The sequence below is a fragment of the Chelonoidis abingdonii genome, chromosome 1, assembly GCF_003597395.2.
Source record: "Chelonoidis abingdonii isolate Lonesome George chromosome 1, CheloAbing_2.0, whole genome shotgun sequence".
In the NCBI taxonomy this organism is placed as follows: domain Eukaryota; kingdom Metazoa; phylum Chordata; order Testudines; family Testudinidae; genus Chelonoidis; species Chelonoidis abingdonii.
This window is the reverse complement of record NC_133769.1, coordinates 347,578,462-347,599,161: the sequence shown is the minus strand read 5'-3', so window position 1 is coordinate 347,599,161 and position 20,700 is coordinate 347,578,462. Positions and strand designations below refer to the sequence as shown.

Here is a 20,700-nt window from a genome sequence, read left to right as displayed (position 1 = left end):
TCCCTCCATCTCCCCAGGGTTGTTATCTGGAGTCCCCTTGGTCCCTTCCACTACCTGGAGCCTCCTTACTGCCCCTCTGCTATCCCAGCCCCAGGATCATAGTCCAACAGCTTCATCTCCTGGTTCGGAGCTCAAAAGTACTCAAATATTCACACCCTGCTTTGCTGTCCAGATCCCAGCCCATACCTGCTATTTGGCTCAATTGCAGGCATGGAGAAACATACAGTGGTGGGGGCAGAAGCGAGCAGCAACGCCAGGTGGCTCTGTGCATCCCGCTTTCAGTTTAGGGCAGCGGTTCCCAAACTTTAACAACTTGTGAACCCCTTTCACTAAAATGTCAAGTCTCGCAAACCCCCTTCTAAAAAGGAGTATTTCCAGGGATTTTCTCCTTTACCCAAGTATAAATTATAAAAGTAGTGATCTTGAAAATATAAAATGTGCTTTTATGACATGCTCATTAAACACTATCATTACAGTATTTTTATTACATTACGAAAATGGCAACACTCTTCCAAGATCTCACTTTCGTAGCTTGTATCACTTTCCAGTCCTTCTGAATCATGTGGCATCGGCCACTACTGCAGACAGGAGACCTGATTTCACTGATCATTCATTTATGACAATCTAAAACTACTTTCACTTTGCTACAGATTATTTTAGCTTTCATCCTTAGAGAAAAGTAATTGGATTGGTGTGCACACCAATCTAATAAGTTTAGTACCAATGCTGGATGCTTTACATGATGGGAAGTTTGTTTGGTTTCCATTTTTTCTAACCATATTTAAGAGACAGTAGCAAGACAATCTGGTTCATTTTCATATGGAACCCAACTGCAACTTGCTCAAAAATTGCGTTCATAAAGTCATTCAGCAGCAGCAAAGATAAAGCATTTATTTTAAAAAATTAATTTAAATTTTTAGCATCATTACCATATTCTCCAGGACACTTATCACCATTAGTATGCCAGATGCTCTCTGTCTGGGCACACAGTGGTGTAACTGACAAGTAATGTTTTTATGCAAGACTCCTGCTCCTAGTTGTGCATCCAAAGAGATGGATGGAGAAACGACACAGGGGGTGGGGGAGAAGAGACACAACTATGAACAGAGATATCAGTAGCCGTTAGCATCATGATGGTTCTGGTAGTTATGAAGTAGGCAGTGGCACTTTTAACTTTTGCAAGTCCTGGGGAGAAAGGGGTGTAGCACAGGAATGTCCAGTTTAAAGGACACTCCTTGAAGAGGTATAGCCTGTGGGACCTAAAAAGGTAACAGGTGCCACTAGGGTCATTTCCCTGCTGAATGAGGACTTTTGCCAGTGTAAACAGCTTCATCGGAGGCACATCATCTCAACCTTCTCAAACTGGGGCTTAAGCCCCATTTACAAAAGCCTCCAGTTCACAGGTTGTTTGTTTGATTTGTGTTAACTAGATCAATTAAATAATCTTCCTGTCTTCTGAAAGTGCACCCCTCAGTTTTAGGAAATGCCAGAAAAAATACCTCTGGCAAGCAAAAGCTAATCTCAATCCTATCTGCCTACTATGCTGTGATAAAGAGAACACTTACAAATAGACAGAAGATCATGGAAATGCTCTTTAATTCCCAGCATTAGGAAAAAAGTTTTAAACATCTTTACAATTGGGAACATTTCAATTTACAACAAATGCAGTAGCACTTTTCACTCTTGTCCATAAATTGTATAATATAATATGCCAAAAAAAAAACTGAATCTTTTCAGAGGTAATCTCACCTAGGTGTAGCTGCTGTTTGGGGCATGCAAACATTTTCCTAGAACTGTCACATTCATCTGTAACCTTTTGCTACTCTTTTCCTTCTGTCAACTCAGAATTCTGTGATGATCATCAAAATTCTGCTCTTGTCATCCAGAAGATGAGGCATCTTCCACTGATACTAGTTTATACCAGAGAATAATTTCAAAAGATGGAAGTAAATATATTTTTTCTTCACTCCAGGACTGGCACCAGGACCTTTTATGGTATGTGAATACCAAGCTGTACATTTCCAAGATGGAGCTTACCACATAACTTTTTTGACATCAGGTCATCAGCAACAGACTTAGTGGACTCAGACTAAAATGTTGACAACATTATACCTTTTCCTGAACTTCACTGGCCTTTCATTCTGGCCCCCCCCAAGAAAAATCTTTAATTAACCGTCTATTTAGAAACATTTGGGCTGACATTTTCAAGAGAGAGCTTTTGTTTGTTTTTTAAATATTAAGGAAGTTCCCACGAAGACAGGTTATTTGTCCCTCAGAAATGTGTCTCCTGTTGCTTAATCCTCACATAAAACCACATATTGATCCAAGAGTTGTTTTCAATACTATCCTCTTTATTGTTATTTTTATTACCATACCATCTAGGAGTGCAGGACATGAATCAGAACCCCATCATGCTAGATGCTGTACAAAAAGATGGTCCCTGCCCCAAAGAGCTTACAATCCAAGTACACAACAACAAGAGACAATAGATGGATGCAGACAGATTGGAGTATCAGGAAACAATGAGACACTATTGGTCAGCATGCTAAACCATGGTTTCAGCACACCAACAGCTCAACCATTGTCCACATTTTTTTTAGGCAACACAGCAAAGGCAATTTTAAGGAGGGATCTGAAGGAGGATGAGGTAGTTTTGCAGATGTTTATGGGGGAGCTTCTCCCAAGTGTGAGGGGCAGTATCAGAGAAAGCACAAAGGTGCCTATTTGAAAATATAACAAGTGAGCATTCGAGGCTGGCATCACTGGCCAGATGTGGGAATCGACATCTCAGTAGTGAAAGAGATTATAGGTAGGGCAGGGACAGGCTGTGAAGGACCCTGAAAGCAAAAACAAGAAGTTTATGTTTGATACAATAGAGAACGGGGAGCCAGAGGAGAGATGGAGAGAGAGGGGTGACATGGTCAAAGTGATGTGCTAAGAAAGTGATCTTTGAACCAGCATTCTGAATGCAAGTGAGCTGGGCAAGATTGCATTGTCAAGGCCAGAGAAAAGGATGTTTCAGTAATCAAGATGTAAGATGATGAGAGCCTGGACAACAATTCTAGCTGTGTGGATGGATAAGAAAGGCCATATCTTAGAGATGTTATGCAAAAAGACTATGCAAGATTTAGACTTATCCTACATGTAAGAACCTAGAGAGAAGTCCAGAAAAACAGGATGCCTAGATTATTGGCCTGAGTGACAGGCAGGGTGGCAGAGAAGGAAGGTAGCAGAAGATTGGGAAAGAAGGGGAGATTAAGCCCTGTTTTAGCCATGTTGAGCTTGAACTGACCCCTATGCATCCACAAAGATGCCAGAGAAACAGAGATTTTTAATTTGCACAGAATGAGACAGGTCTAGAGCACAGACACTGAGCTGCAAGTTGTCAGCATAGAGATGGCAGTTAAATTTGTGCATGCAAATGAGATTGCCAGAGATAAAGTGCAGAGGGAGATAAGAAGGGGACCAAGAAGAGAGCCCTGTGGAAACCCCACAGAGAGCTGGAAAGGGGATTAAGAGGATCTTCTGAAGGAGTGTTTAGAAAGGTAGGAGTAGAACCAGCAAAGGACAGAGTCACAGAAGCAAAGGAAGGACAAGATGGATGGATGGATCTAGACTGTTCTCAGTGGTACCAGATGACAGAACAAGGAGTAATGGTCTCAAGTTGCAGTGCAGGAGGTTTAGGTTGGATATTAGGAAAAACTATTTCATTCATTAGGAAGGTGGTGAAGCACTGGAATGGATGGTGGTGGAATCTCCTTCTTTAGAGGTTTCTAAGGTCAGGCTTGACAAAGCCCTGGCTGGGATGATTTAGTTGGAGACTGGTCCTGCTTTGAGCAGGGGGTTGAACTAGATGATCTCCTGAGGTCCCTTCCATCCTGAGATTCTATGATTCTAAGATTTCAAGAAGAACAGTATGGTCTATAGTATCGAAGCCAACTGACAGGTAAAGGAGGAGGATGGAGGATTACTGGTTCTGAGCTGGGCTAGGAAGAAGTCATTAGAAGCTTTGGCAAAAGCAGTTTCATTTGAGTACTGGGGTGAAAGTCAGACTAGAGAGGGTCTAGGATGGAACTGAAATAGGAACTTCAGACAGAAATTGTAGATAGTGCATTCAATGACCGCAGACACGAAACAGAGAAGGAACATGAGTGATAGTTGGAGAGGTAAGCTGGATCAAGGGTGGAAGGTTTTTTAAGGTGGGTGATGCTAAAACATGCCTATATTGTGAAGGGATAGAACCAGGGGAAAATGAGAGATTAGAGAAAAGAATATGGGAGGGAATGAGTGGGCCTGAGAGAGATCAGGAGATGGGATAAGATGGGATCTCAGGGGCACATGGAGAGGCAAGAGGAGATAAACAGATAAGAAACTTCCATGTCTGTCACAGGGGAGAAGAAGGAGAGAGTTATAGGAGGGGAAGAGTAGGCAAGCCAAGGTGAGGAGAAAGGGAAACATTTTATTTTGTCAGTTTTCTCTTGAAAGAAATCAGTGAGCTCCTGTTCAGAGAAAAAAAGTGGAAGTAGGAGGTGGTGAGGGGTTGAAGAAGGTTTGAAGAGTTAGTCAAAGGTGCTGAAAAGCTGTCTGGGATCATGAGCATGTAATTCAATTAAGTTGGAGATGTAGAATTGTTTAGCTAGGAAAATGACAGAACTAAAGGAGGAGAGAACAAATCTGTAAGCTTGGTCACAGGATTTCCATCAGAGACACTCTGCAGTACAAGAGCAAAAGAAGCAAATGTTGGGGATGAGCTCGTGCTGGGGTATGACATGGCAGACCTTGCAATGGGAGAGACAGGTAGAAGAGTCCAGGGTGGAGGAGTCTTGTCTTAGTTTACTGGAGAAGTTAGATTGCATTAGCATGAGCAGAGCTAACAACCTCCTAGAATATCCACTCAAAAGCCTGAACTACTGCAACATCTTCCTCTCCCCATGAAACCCACATTGCCTCACTCTAGTCTACACAAAATGATACAATGAAAATAATCTTTCCTGCCAGTTTTGATCACATAATTCCCCTCTCTGAATCCCACCATTGTTGCAACAAATTCAAACTTCCTGTTATGACTTTCAAAGCTCTATCCATCCCTGCTTATCTTAGGGTACGTCTACACTGCACGATTATTTCGAATTAGCTTAAATCGATATTACAAAACAGATCTAATAAAATCGGTTTAGCGCGTCCACAGTGGGATCCCGAAATCGATTGTTTGCGTCCATGGTCCAAAGCTACCATCGATTTCAGGAGCGGTGCACTGTGGGTAGCTGTTCCTCAGCTATCCCATAGTTCCCACTTCCGTGTTGAGAGCACAGTGCCTGATGGGGCAGAAAACACTGCCCCGGGTGGTGCTGGGTACAGCCTCACCCCTCCCTTTGTGAAGGCAGCAGACAACCCTTTGGCGCCTTTTTCGCGGAGTGCATTGAGCAAACACCATAGCACAGCAATCTTTCCCTTTTTTTTTTCACGTGGTGGTGGGGGGAAATAAACTGAGGAGCTGTTCCCTGAACCACGCCAGACACTGTGTTTGAACCTACAGACATTGGGAGCTCAGCCAAGAATGCAAATAATTTTCAGAGACTGCTGTGGACTGTGGGATAGCTGGAGTCCTCAGTACCCCCTCCCTCCCTTCATGAGCGTCCATTTGAGTCTCTGGCTTCCCGTTACGCTTGTCACGCAGCGCTGTGTATCCTGGAGTTTTTTATTCAAACGCTTTGGCATTTCGTGTTCTGTAACGGAGCTGCATACAACAGATTTGTCTCCCCATACAGCGATCAGACCTAGTATCTCCCGTACGGTCTATGCTGGAGCTCTTTTTCGATTTCAAACTGCATCGCCAGCCGTGCTGATCAGAGCTCCACGCTGGGCAAGCAGGAAATGTAATTCAAAAGTTCGCGGGGCTTTTCCTGTTTACCTGCCCGCTGCATCCGAGTTCAGATTGCTGTCCAGAGCGGTCAGTGCTGCACTCTGGGATGCCGCCCGGAGGCCAATAACGTCGATTTCCGTCCACATGAACCCTAATCCGAGTTATCACTATCGAATTTAGCGCTACTCCTCTCGTTTGGGAGGAGTTCCGAAATCGATTTAAGGAGCCGTTTAACTCGATATTAATGACGACGTCGTGTGAACGGATACAGCGTTAAATCGGTATATCGGCCATTAAACCGATTTAAAGTCGCAGTGTAGACCTGGCCTTAGATTTCCATCACTCCCCCATCTCTTCAGCTCTCACAACGTTCCCACCGTAGACTATCATTTGTCAGCTTCTTACATAAAAATTTCTGTGTGGTGCTTGTGATGATATAGGCCTATAAGGCTTTATGGAAATGTGCTTAGAATGTGTTTTATGCTACATATACCATGTAACATATCTTCATAAATGTTATGATCTACTGAATGTATTAATCCTATTTGCATGCATATATAATTTTTGTATTCAACATTATGAATGTTGGCTGAGTACTCGCTTGATTTCTAAATAACCTTAGTAGAGCATTTGGTCAGTTGCTGGAGAAAGGAATGTTGAAATTGAGTACCTAATCAAAAAACAAACACTTAAAAGAACAATGGATCTTGGAATGCTCCAATCCACATAAGAAGTCTACTTGAGGAGGTTCAAGGTAGTATGTAAACAATGGATGCTACTTGTAAAAACTGTGAGTCATGCATGGATGTGTGACTTGCCCAGGTGACTCCTAAAGTCCATCTTGGAGCTAAGCAGCAGCAGAACACCTTTTGGAGGTTGTGGTGGAAGGCATTTCTCAATCGGACTTAAAAAAATCCTCGCTCCCACCCATGGATGAGTGGAAGTCTTGGATTGGCCAAGAGGATGAGTGATGATCTAGGGACCACAAAGTCTAGGCGTCACCAACAGGAAGAGAGGGAGTCAAACACAGAAGACACAGGAACCCTGTCTCCTTTCCATGCCTTCAACATCTGGAACTCAAATTGCATTCATCACAATTGTTACTGATGTCTGCTTAAGAACAGTTTATAGCTCAGATTCTCATCCTCAAAGTGACTGATTTAAACTGAAGTTCTCAGCAACAGATTCTCACTTGAATACAAGCCATTTTTTAAACATTTTGTATATGTGGCAGACATCTTGACTTCATAGTTTGTGATCCTGTCTAGAAGTCTGAATATGTTTAGTTCAAAGAATGTTAATGGCTTGTATTCACTTATCTATATCCTGTTGATTGCTATCACATTGCATTATGTATGTCCCTCTAATTAAAAAACCCCAGATAAAAGTGTGTGTATTGTTTGAGGTGGAGGCATCATTTTTAGGAGGGCAGTGCTGGCCTTACAGGTGGGGGCAGTGGTGTCTCACACACTCACACACACACAGAGCCAGCCCAAGGCCCCTTTAACCCCTGAGTGCTGGGCTCAGAGTCGGGGAGAAGCAGGGCTGGGGGGCAGGCTCCAGATGCTAGTCCCGGCTGGGCTGGGGAGGGATAGGTCTTCCCTATTTTCCCTGCTGGGGCTGCTCCCAGGGGCAGGTCAGACCAACTTTCGGGAACCTCTGAAGGTAGCACCAATGCTAAGCAGCAGCACAGATGGGTGCATGGCATGGTATTGCCACATTTACTTCTGTGTTGTTGCTGGCAGTGGTACAGAATTAAGTGGCCATGCCACACCCTAACTTCTGCACTGCTGCTGGCAGCAGCACTGCCTTGGAGCTGGGCTCCCAGCCAGCAGCTGCCGCTCTCTGGCTGCCCAGCTCTGAAGGCAGCAATGCCACCAGCAGCAGTGCAGAACTAAAGGTGGCAATACCACAATTCCCCTACAATAAATCTTGCAGAAAACCCCCCTTCCCCTAAGGCCTCCTTTTGGGTCAGGACCCCCACAGTTACAACACCATGAAATTTCAGGTGTAAGTATCTGAAACCCTGAAATTTACAATTTTAAAAATCCTATCACAATGAAATTGACCAAAATTCACTGTGAATTTGGGAGGGCCCTACATATTATAATTTAACTGCAGGCAATTGCATTACGTATATAACTGTAAGTAAATTATTTGTGAAAGCCAAGAAATAGAATGCTAACTTCAAAGCAAGGATTTTTGTGTTCAACAATGGAAATTCACAGACTCAATCTGCAATTGCTACTCATCAAAACCCACATGGGTGAAGACATTGTTCAGATCGTCTTCTGCGATCAGGATTTATAAATACTGGTTTAAGGGAATGATCCTGCATCTCTGGACTGGGTGGAATACTAAGCACTTGGACAGAGATCCCCAAAGTTAGTTTGGATAACCCTGAGAATCTTAAGAAAACTAGTGGATCAGCACATCTCTGCTATCACATTGGACTTACAAACTTTGACTCACCTGTTAACCTGTTTTACCTGCTTTAATCTCCAAATAACTCATTTCTTTTTCTTAGCTAATAAACCTTTAGTTAGTTTACTAGAGAAATTGGCTGTCAATGTTGTTTTTGGTGTGAGATCCAGAGTATCCATTGACTTGGGGTAAGTGACTGACCCTTTGGGGTTGGAAGTAACATAATGTGAGGAGATTATTGGTCTTAATAGTCTTTCATCACAAAATCCAGTTCATCTGGGTGGTAAAGAGGGGCTGAGGAACCTACGGGGAATGTCTGTAGTTCTGTGGTAAAACTAATAAGAGCATATTTGTTATTGGCTTGAAATCTAATTATAGAATATACCACGAGTTTGTTTTCTGACAGTCTGAGCTGAGATTGGCACTCTCAGTTGTAAGCCATACAAGAAAGCGTGACATAGCTGATTATCTGAACTGAGATTTTACTTTGTTTTGTAATTTATATAGATACCATCATTGCGATTATCTGGGTGTATTCCACAAATAAAAATGAAATGTTGCTAAGCTAACAATTAGCACAAATCAAAAACACCTGCAGCAATTAGTGGGATAAATTTACCCTGGCTTGGAAAAAAAAATCTAGGGGAAACTAATCTTGCACTGAAATCTTATTTAAAGGAGCCAACCGGGGCCTGCCACAAGTTTCTCCCAACCCTGTTTTCAACCCTTGTGAAAGGAAGAAGAAGCTTTCCATAAGAGTGTCAGGGGCGCAAAGAGGCAATTATCAAGACTGGCCTGTACTTATCCATTCAGGACTTCGTAAGTATACTCTTTCAATTGCACCTGGAAAGAGATTAAGAACCAGGATGGAGCTCTGACTTGTGTTTAGGACAGTTTACACTACTAAAGAAGTTGTGGACTAACAAGGGTTGTTATCCTAAGTAGAACATATTATAAACAGCCCAGTCTGGAAGCAATAAAGTAACAAGTATGGAAATAAGTAACTCATCCACTCTAACCATATCAGCCACACCATCAGGGGATCATTTACCTGCACATCTACCAATGTGATATATGCCATCATGTGCCAGCAATGCCCCTCCCCCATGTACATTGGCCAGATCAGACAGTCTCTACGCAAAAGAATAAATGGACACAAATCAGATACCAGGAATTACAACATTCAAAAACCAGTAGAAGAACACATCAACCTCCCTGATCACTCAATAACAGACTTAAAAGTGGCAATTCTTCAACAAAAAAACTTCAAAAACAGACTCCCACGTGAAACTGCAGAACTGGAATTAATTTGCAAACTGGACACCATCAAATAAGGCCTGAATAAAGACTGGGCGCGGATGAATCATTACAAAACCTAATTTTACCGTATTAATTTCCTCCTACTGTTACTCACACCTTCTTGTCAACTGTTTGAAATGGGCCACCCTCATTAGCACTACAAAAACGATTTTCCCTCCCTTGGTATTCTACTGTTAATTGAATTGTCTCGTTGGACTGACCCCCGCATCTTTTCATGTACTATGTATTAATGTACCTGCTACTGTATTTTCCACTCCATGCATCTCATGAAGTGGGTTCTATCCGATGAAAGCTTATGCCCAAATAAATGTGTTGGTCTCTAAGGTACCACAAGGAGTCCTCGTTGTTTTTGCTGAAACAGATGAACATGGCCACCACTCTGAAATTAATCAAAGTGTTGTTCAGAATTTTTGACACTCAAGTAGTAAAATCTAGAAAGATTTATTATAGCAAACTAAAACATCACAAGATACCACTGACGTTCAAGGAACAAGGATGTAGAAAGGATTTCAACATCAGAACCCAGTTCTTGAACGAGAATCACAGAATATTAGGGTTGGAAGGGACCTCAGGAGGTCATCTAGTCCAATACTCGGCGCAAAGCAGGACCAATCCCCAACTAAATCATCCCAGCCAGGGCTTTGTCAAGCCTGAACTTAAAAACCTCTAAGGAAGGAGATTCTACCATCTCTCTAGGTAACCCATTCCAGTGCTTTACCACCCTCCTAGTCAAAAAGTTTTTCTTAATATCTAACCTAAACCTGCCATACTTTACCATTATTCCTTGTTCTGTTATGTGGTACCACTGAGAACAGTCTAGATCCATTCTCTTTGGAACCCTCTTTCAGGTAATTGAAAGCAGCTATCAAACACACACACCCCTTATTCTTCTCTTCTGCAGACTAAACAATCCCAGTTCCCTCAGCCTCTCCTCCTAAGTCATGTGCTCCAGCCCCTTAATCATTTTTGTTGCCCTCCACTGGACTCTTTCCAATTTTTCCACATCCTTCTTGTAGTGTTCTAGTTCAGTTTTTTAATACGTGGGGAAGTGATGGGGGAAACTCATGCATGCAAGTAAAACATAAGAATATGGTTAAATGGAAACCAATTCTGAAATTTTAGATAAAACCACTAGAGATTTGCACACTTTTTGAGGGAAGCACAGATTTCCATTTTCCCTAGTTATCAATATTCCATCATCCACAGCCAAGGAAATTACAGCTGTTCTTTTGCCTCAGCAAAGACAGCAAAATCAGAACGATCAGTTATGTAGTATAATTTCTCTGGGTTACAACATTTCTACTCTGGGAAAGAAATGAAACGGCAGTTATTTATAAACTGTTGAACAATATCTAGTTTACATTATGAACAAAATTTCTATGGTACAAAGAATCACATCCTCCATGAGTATGCTGCAGATGAACTATATTGCAGTCTTCTCTTCACTCATGTTCCGTACCAAAAAAAAAGAAGAAAAAAAAAAAGGAAAAGGAAGGAAAAAAAGATTTACTATACTGTTACTCCTGATCAAGATGCAATGCATGAGCCATTGAAATCATATGCCTAAGGCAGCTGCCTTTTTACATCTTTGTGCTTACCAGTCTTCACAAGGAGTTCAGCCTTAGGTGGTGAGGGAGCTCAGCAGGAGAAAACAAGGAGGGAGCCTCTCTCCTGCAGAGGTACTGAGCTTAAGCAATTATTAATTTGTATTGCAGTAGCACTCGAAAGCCCTGATCTGCAGTCAGGACCTCATTACACATTGTATATACACATAATGAAGACAGTGCCTGCTCCAAACAGCTTACAATTTAATTAGAGAGTATGAGACACAACTGTTGGATGCAGACAAAAACAGCACAAGGTAACGGTGAGACAGTTATGAATAGTATAATAAGAAACAGCACATCAGCTGCTTAGTCATTGTCAAGTATTTTGCAGGCTTCATCGCAAAATAAGTGAGTTTTTAGGAGAGATTTGGAGAACATAGTGGCTTAGAAGATTTTTCTTTAAGGAACCTTCTCCCGTATTAAAATGTAAGCACAGGAGAAACCATGAAGGTATTGGTGTGAGAAGAAAAAAAGATTGATAAGGAATAACTACTTCTTCCTCTGCTATTTTTCAGCCTGAATAGGTGAGTAGTGCAGCAGCTCAGCCAAAGTTCAAGAAAAGATATTAGTCTTAGTGAAATAGAAAAGTTTTAGCTTATTTGTTGTTTTTGTCCCTCGTTAATCAGTCAAAGTACTCTGGCTTCTTGATAGCAGCATCCTCTTCAGATAAAGTCGATCAGCCACTCCTTGACTATGGTTATCATTTGGCACTAGCCAGCCCTGCTGTGGCTAAATCAGGGTTGTTGATGGAAGAGTCGAGAGCATCAGAGGAAGCACAGGCAATTCTGCTGTTTAGAGAGACCTGCAGTGGAAACCTGGGCTTCACATTGGCCAGGAATCGCAAGAAAGCCTGAGATAAGCTTGTGACAAGGCCTCAGGAGCCAAAGTCCTAGACCTTTTCTACTGGCATATTAGCCACAGGCATAGCTTATATTGTTATGAATCCCTAACACCGGCACAATTTCCCTCAGTTTGAAAGTTATGCATATCATGCTGCACTGGTATAAACTTTGCCTACACTAGGCGTTTGCTCTTGATGCAGCTATACTAGAGTCTAATTGCTCTCAGGATTTGGAAAGGCTGCAATCCGTAATTTATTTTTGTTAACTCAGTGGAACCTCACTTGTTCACCCTGACTTGGGTTTCCAGAGTTACTGAATATTGTGAATTATGTGAATATTGTGAATTATGATTAACAATCATTTAAACAAGCAAGAACAATACATTCTAAAAGGAGTTTGTTTTAAGAATTGTACTTTAGGTGCCACCTGACTCCTTGTTATTTATAAAGTAGTGCCTTAATGGCAACAAAAAAAATTAGGGGTATGGAACGAAAGACTAGTAAGACTTGGACTTTTCAGCTTGGAAAAGAGATGCCTAACACTTCCTTAACACAAGAACTATTAATGCAATTAATAGTCAGCAGGTTTAAAACAAACAAGTCAGTCAGTCTGTGGAACTCTTTGCTAGAGGATCTGTGAAGGTCAAGACTACAACAAGGTTAAAAAAAGAACTAGGTAACTTCATGGAGGATAGGTCCATCAATGGCTATTAGTGAGGATGGGCAGGGATGGTGTCCCTAGCCTCTGTTTGCTAGAGGCTGAGAATGAGTGACAGGGGATGGATCACTTGATTACCTGTTCTGTTCATTCTCTCTGGGGCACCTGGCCTTGGCCACTGTCAAAAGACAGGATACTGCACTAGATGGACCCTTGGTCTGACCCAGTATGGCCACTCTTATGTTTGTAATGTACCAGTAAATGCTCTCTATGCCATATACAATTATGGTAAGTTTTAGGGTACATCTACCCTGTAATGTAAATCCAGGGTTAGTGGGACTCAAGTCAGCTGACCTGTTAGGGAACCCTGGGCTTGAGCATCCAAGTTGTTTTTTAACCCCACATTAAGACTTTTCTAACTGATACTCAAACCTGGGGCTTTGGTGTCCATATTAAAGTATGCAGACCTGAGTCAATCATATCCCAGAGTTTTTAGCAACCCCTTGAAATGTGATCACTCTAACGTTAGAGTGCATTATGGGAAAACTGCACTGCCCACCCAGCACATTACAGGAAGTTTGAACAACCTACCAAACACAGCCTGCTGAGTAGTCATTTTGGTCTGTGCGCTCCAAGCAACCGGAGAAGGCACCTTCTAACGAAGTTCTCTTGCTTGTGCTTTCACTGCTTTGTCAGCCAACTGGCAGAGCATCTGCAAGGCACATTTCAGCAACCTTTTCTGTCCCACCAAAGGTACCTGATGCAGCTGCATGAGGAGAATCTTGGCATCACAGACTTACGCTGGCAGATGCAGTTCAGTATAAATGGCATAGCCCCCTACATAGACTACAGCTTCTGGTGCAGGACTGCAAGCGCAGACCAGGGGATCGCATAGTCGTCCACATCTGAGATGACTTGCAATGGATTCAGAAATTTTGCAGTTGAAGAAAGCCAAATTTCTGAAGCTTGAGAGCAGCTTTACCCCACCCTTCAGTGTAAAGAGACAACTGAGGTCACCCTTGCTGGTCCAGAAGTGGGTGCCATAACCATCTGGAAGCTGGCTACTCCAGACTGCTACGGGTCCACTGGCACTGGTGGGGTTGGAAAGTCAACTGTGGGTTAAGCAGTGGCAGAGGTATCTGAGCTAATCAGGCATGTGGTTTACCCCACGGTGGCAGTCGTTAAACATATCCCTGAGGTAATTGCTGGCTTTGAGAGAATGAGGTTGCTTAACTGTGTCAGGACCAGTGCTGGGAGTTGTATGCTCACAGTATGCCCATCTCAAGGAGCATAAGTACAGAAACCACGAAGGGTATTACTCCATTGTTACACCAGCACTAGTGGACCACAGAGGCAGATTTATGAAAGTTACCTTGAGCTGTACTAGAAAGTTCACAAAACCTCAGTGTTTCGCCACACAGGAGTCTACATTCATGGACAAACTGGGACACTATTCCCACCACAACTGTCATAAATGGTGCTGCTGTCCCCACTGTTACTCTGGGGGACCCTCAAACCTCCTCCAGAAAACACACAGGTAGGCCCACACCCAGCTGCAAAGGGACACGGACACTGAGATCAGCTCTGCCTAGGAAGACTCAGGTCGGGGATTGCCCAGCACTCAAATGCATGCCCCATCTGGGGTGTAAACCCAAAATTGTATGGTCTTGCACTGCACAGAAATCCATACAGCATAAGCTCATGAAAATCATCCTCCACCCCCATGTGGAGGAAGACACGCACAGCTTTTTGCTCCCCAGTTATGAATTGCATACTGGTTTATAGAAAACAAAAATATAAGTTTAACTACAAAGAACAGATTTTAAGTGATTATAAGGGATAGTAAACAGATCAAAGTAGATTACTGAACAAATAAAGCAAGCACAAACTAAGCTTAATACAATAAAGAAATTGGCTACAAGTAGTAATTTCTCACCCTTAATGTTGTTTTAAACAGGTTGCAGAGATTCTTGAAGACAAACTTCTTTTGCTTGCAGCTTAGAATTCCAGATATTCCTTTCACAGACCAGACACCTTCTAGCCTGGGTCCAGTTCTTCCCCAGTTCAGTCTTAGATGTTTTTAGCAGTCATCTTGGGCAGGAATTCAGTGAACAATCAACCCTGATTAACTCACACCCCAGCCTTAAATAGGAGTTACATATTGCGAGAATCTCTTTTTTCCCAGTTTGATCCTCACCCTCTACTCGTGGAAAAATACTAGCAGTCCAAGATGGTGTCCAGTACCTGGTGACATGATCACATGACCCTGCAGTGTAAAAGCAGCATCCCAGGAAGCTTCTCACTGAGGTGGGAGATTAGCGTCTTCAGTGTCCTAGTGCCCTCCCTAATGGCACATTGACTAACCAGCCAGACTGATTGCATTTTGTCTGGTGGGTGTTCCCCCAGTGGCAATCACTTTTGTAATTGATACATAGTCCATATGCCTAATTTCAGATATAGAAATGATACATGCATACAGATAGGATAATCATATTCAGTAAATGATAAGTTTCCAATGATACCTCACATGACCCCATTGTTTATAAAACATATTAGTTACGCCATATTCATATCATAAGCATATTTCTGTGAAGAATATGGGATATAGTGGCACACCCATCTTTACATGTTTTCCCCTCACTTGAGAGCGCAAGGGGGGTGAAGGGCTGACGGGGAGAAAGGTCCACCAGTATGGGGTTGAAGAATGAAGGAAAGATATATGGGATTTAGTTGCCCTGTTCAGCCCCTCATGAGTCCTGAGGCTGCCCCAACATGGAGTTGTCGAAGCTACTGCTGGATTGAGGATATATTGCCGGGTGATCATCTCATGGTATTGGGAGGCAGCAGGAGATGGTACTCTTGCAGCCATTATGGACAGCAATTGCTGAAACATTTCTGTCTTCCTCCCTTAGGTCTGGTCTACACTAAGAGTTTATGTCGAATTTAGCAGTGTGTGATGAAGTGGGACTGTTCTTAATGTTTCCTCTAAATACTGTGTGGGTGCCTCAGTTTCTGGCCAACACTCTGTCTCCTGGCAACTAAGGGCCCGGGCCCTTCCCCCCTGCAAGAGGATGCTAAAGGTGTGGGAGAACAAACAGGTCAGGTGACCTCCTGGCCCAGGAAAGAGAAAGGCCAGAAAGGAGGGGCTGGAGGGATTTTCAGTTGGGAGCTGGCTGGGGACGAGAAGTGAGTGCAGATGGGGTTGTCTGGCTCACTGGGCTCCAGAATGGACCCAGCTGAGGGGTCCCATTCTCTGTACCTACAAGCCCTGTTTTGAACCATGTTTCTGTCATCTAATAAACCTCTGTTTTACTAGCTGGCTAAAAGTCACATGTGACTGTGAAGTGGGGGTGCAGGACCCTCTGGCTTCCCCAGGACCCCGCCTGGGCAGACTTGCTGTGGGAAGCTCACGCAGGGGGATATGCTGAATGCTCCACGGTCAGACCCAGGAACGTGAAGCCGTGTGAGCTTCTTGCCCTGAAGACAATCTGCTCCAAGGGAAAGAAGGCTCCCCAAAGTCCTGACTGGCTTTGTGGGGAGCAATTCCAGAGCATCACCTGGGGACTCCGTGACACAGTGTTAAATCAAATTAACCCCGCACCTGTCCACACAATAAAGCCATTTACTTCGACATAAAGGGGTCTTAAAAATCTATTTCTGTACTCCGCCCCTATGAGGGGATTAGCGCTGAAATAGATATCGCCGGTTCGAATTAGGGTTAGTGTGGACGCAATTCGACGGTATTGGCCTCCGGGAACTATCCCACAGTGCACCATTGTGACTGCTCTGGACAGCGCTTTCAACTCAGATGCACTGGCCAGGTGTACAGGAAAAGCCCCGCAAATTTTTGAATCTCATTTCCTGTCTGACCAGTCAAGCTCATCAGCACAGGTAACCATGCAGTCCAAGAATCAAAAAAGAGCTCCAGCATGGACTGTACAGGAGGTACTGGATGTGATCGTGGTACGGGGAGACGATTCCATGCTATCAGAACTACGTTCAAAAGACAAAATGCCAAAACATTTGAAAAAATCTCCAAGGGCATGATGGAGAGAGGCGACAAAAGGGACTCAATACAGTGCCGCGGAAAAGTTAAGGAGCTCAGACAAGCGTACCAGAACACTAAAGAATCAAATGGAAGCTCCGGGGAAGAGCCCCAGACATGCCGCTTCTACGCTGAGCTGCACGCAATTCTAAGGGGGGGAGGAAGGAGTGGCACCACTACCCCACCCTTGACCATGGATTCCGACGAGGGGGTATTCTCAGCCATGCCTGAGAATTTTGCGGATGGGGAAGATGAGGAGGACAACGAGGACGACCTTGAGGAGAGCACACAGCACACCATTCTCACCAACAGCCAGGAGCTTTTCTCACCCAACTGAAATACCCTCCCAACCCTCCCAAGGCAGTATCCCAGACCACGAAGCCATAGAAGGGCCTCCGGTGAGTGTACCTTTGTATATATAATACATGTTTTAAAAGCAAGCTTTTTTAATGATTTATTTGCCCTGAGGACTTGGGATGCATTTGCAGCCAGTACAGCTACTAGAAAAAAGTCTGTTAACGTGTCTGGGGATGGAGCGGAAATCCTCCAGGGACATCGCCATGAAGTTCTCCTGGAGGTACTCTAAAAGCCTTTGCAGAAGGTTTCTGGGGAGAACCAGCCACACAGTGGGGGGAAGGGGTAAAGCGATCATCCCAGAGAATTGGGTGAGGGGGGGTTACTTTGGTTTCTGCTGCTGCACGTTAACACGGAAACCGCAGCACTCAACGGGCTTTGCTTGGTATGGGAAAGGAGGGGGCTGCTTTTATGAAACTTGCAGAAGCTGAAAGACTATGGCTTACCATGGCCACCTGCAAGCCATATTCTATTGCCCAGCCCTGCATCTGTGATCTCTAACACCAAAGCCGCAGGCAATCAATATAAGATGCAAAATGCAACCTTGTACCAAAATCACATGCTATGTAACATGAATAGCGTTGTTCACCGTGAAAGAGTATACCCATTGTTCTGTAAAATGTATCTTTTAAAATACTTCTCTCCCTTTTTTCCCTTCCCGCAGCTGCAAATTTTTCAAGCCTCCCTCCTACATCCCAAAGACTATCTCAGATAAGGTGGCGAAAAAAAACACATTCACAATGAAATGTTCTCTGAGATCATGCAGTCGACCTGCAATGAAAGAGCTCATCTGAATGAGTGGAAGGACACAGTAGCACAGTATGGAAAGCGGCCAAAAAACATGAGGACAGGAGGGACGAACGAGATGAGAGGAGGCAGCAGGAAGATCAGAGGAGGTAGGATGCAGTGCTGGGGCTACTGAGGGATCAAACAGACATGCTCCGGTGTCTGGTGGAGCTTCAGAAATGGCAGCAGGATCACAGAGTGCTGCTGCAGCCCCTGTTTAACTGCCCTCCCCGCTTTCCAAGTTCCATAGCCTCTTCACCCAGACGCCCAAGAACGGGGGGAGGTGGGGAGGGGGGGAGGGAGAGAGAGGCTCCAGGGACCCAACTACTCCACCCCAGTGGACAGCCCAAGCAACAGAAGGCTGGCATTCAACAAGTTTGAAGTGGCCTTTTCCTTCCCTCCTCCCATGCCACATCTGGGCTACCTTGTCAGTTATCTCCCTATTTTTATAATCAACTAATAAAGAATACATGGTTTTCAAACAATAGTGACTTTATTTCCTTTGCAAGAAAGCTGTGATCAAAGGGGGGAGGGTGGGTGGCTTACAGGGAATGAGTCAACCAAGGGGGCTGGTTTTCATCAAGGAGAAACAAACAGAACTGTCACACCGTAGCCTGGCCAGTCATGAAACTGGTTTTCAAAGCTTCTCTGATGCGCAGCACTTCCTGGTGTGCTCTTCTAATCGCCCTGGTGTCTGGCTGCGCATAAATCAGTGGCCAGGCGATTTGCCTCAACCTCCCAACACGCCATAAATGTCCCCCTTACTATCACAGAGGTTGTGGAGCACACAGCAAGCAGCAACAACAACGGGAATATTGGTTTCGCTGAGGTCTGAGTGAGTCAGTAAAGTGAGCCAGTGACCCTTTAAACATCCAAATGCACATTCTACCACCATTCTGCACTTGCTCAGCCTATAATTGAACAGCTCCTGACTACTGAGCTCACTACTGTCCAGGCTGCCTGTGTATGGCTACATGAGCCATGGCATTAAGGGGTAGGCTGGGTCCCCAAGGATAACTATAGACATGTCAACATCCCCAATAGTTATTTTCTGGTCTGGAAGTAAATCCCTTGCTGCAGCCTTTTAAACAGACCGGTGTTCCTGAAGACACAAGTGTCATGAATCCTTCCTGGCCATCCCAAGTCGATGTTGGTGAAATGTCCCTTGTGATCCACCAGGGCTTGCGGCACCATTGAAAAGTACCCCTTGCGGTTTATGTACTGGCTGCCCTGGTGTTCCAGTGCCAAGATAGGGATATCGGTTCCATCTATCGCCCCATCACAGTTAGGGAATCCCATTGAAGCAAAGCCATTGCCTATGACCTGCACATTTCCCAGAGTCACTATCTTTAGTAGCAGCAGCTCAGTGATCGCTTTGGCTACTTGCATCACAGCAGCCCCGCAGTAGATTTGCCCACTCCAAATTGATTCCTGACTGACCGGTAGCTGTCTGGCGTTGCAAGTTTCCACAGGGCTATCACAACTCGCTTCTCAACTGTGAGGGCTGCTCTAATTTTGGTATTCTGGCACTTCAGGACAGGGGAAAGCAAGTCACAAAGTTCCATGAAAGTGCCTTTATGCATGCAAAAGTTTCACAGCCACTGGGAATCATCCCACACTTGCAACACTATGCGGTTCCACCACTCTGTGCTTGTTTCCTGGGCCCAGAATCGGCATTCCGAGGCATGAACCTACCCCATTAACACCATGATCTCCAAAGCGCCGGGGCCTACGCTTTGAGAGAGTTCGGTCTCCATGTCCTCATCATTCTCGTCACAGCGCTGCTGTCGCCTCCTCCTCACCTGGTTTTTCAGGTTCTGATTCTGCATAAATGCACAATAACGTGCTAAGTGTTTACAATGTTCATGACTTCTGTGTTGAGATGAGCAGACTCCATGCTTGCCATGGTATGGCATCTGCACTGAAAACAGGTGAGAAACGATTGCCGTTGCTCTGGGGAGGGGCGACTGACGACGTGGCTTACAGGGAATTAAAATCAACAAAGGGGGTGGCTTTGCATCAAGGAGAAACAGAAACAACTGTCACACAGAATGGCCCCCTCAAGGATTGAACTCAAAACCCTGGGTTTAGCAGGCCATTGATTTCATGGAGGGAGGGGGGAGCAAATGAATACAAAACAAATCTGATCTATTTCTTGTTTTGATCCACTCCATCTATCTTTTACATCTTAGGCTGGCAGCAGACTGTGCAGTAAGACTGCTAGCCATTGTCATCTCCTGGGTGCTCGGAAGAAGATACTGTATTATGACTGCTAGCCATCATCATCTCCTGGGTGCTTGGCAAAAGATGGGAATGACCTGGCTGAGTCACTCCCATGTCTGCCCAGGCGCCCCAGACCGACCTCACCGAGGTCAGCTAAGAGAGCACCCAGGAGCACAATGACGATGGCTACCAGGCGTAATGCACTATCTGCTGCCAAAAGGCAATGAGCTGCTGCTGTGTAGCAATGCGGTCCCATGTCTGCCAGCACCCAGGAGACATACAGTGATGGTCAGCTGAGCGGGCTCCATGCTTGCCATGGTATGGTGTCTGCATAGGTAACCCAGGAAAAACGGTGCAAAACGATTGTCTGCCGTTGCTTTCATGGAGGGAGGGAGAGCGGGGCCTGACGACATGTACCCAGAACCACCCGCGACAATGTTTTTTGCCCCCTCAGGCATTGAGATCTCAACCCAGAATTCCAATAGGCGGGGGAGACTGTGGGAACTATGGGATAGCTACCCACAGGGCAATGCTCTGGAAGTCAATGCTAGCCTCGGCACTATGGACGCACACTGCCGA

At 44.5% G+C, this 20,700-nt stretch overlaps 1 protein-coding gene and 1 pseudogene across 3 annotated transcripts in view; one reads left to right on the top strand and one right to left on the bottom strand.

Annotated features, from left to right (window-relative positions):
• Window positions 1-20,700, bottom strand: part of SLC36A4 (solute carrier family 36 member 4) — a 232,961-nt gene that overhangs the window by 199,074 nt on the left and 13,187 nt on the right. The window contains exon 2 of one of the 3 annotated variants that reach the window (XM_075061744.1): window positions 19,594-19,819. The exons of 1 other annotated variant lie outside the window; for it this stretch is intronic. The gene's annotated coding sequence lies outside the window, so the exon portion shown is untranslated. Of the gene's footprint in view, window positions 1-19,593; window positions 20,524-20,700 lie in introns of those variants that run through there. One more of the 3 variants, XM_075061743.1, reaches the window with a different exon arrangement.
• LOC142046125 (uncharacterized) lies at window positions 16,336-19,600 on the top strand (annotated as a pseudogene).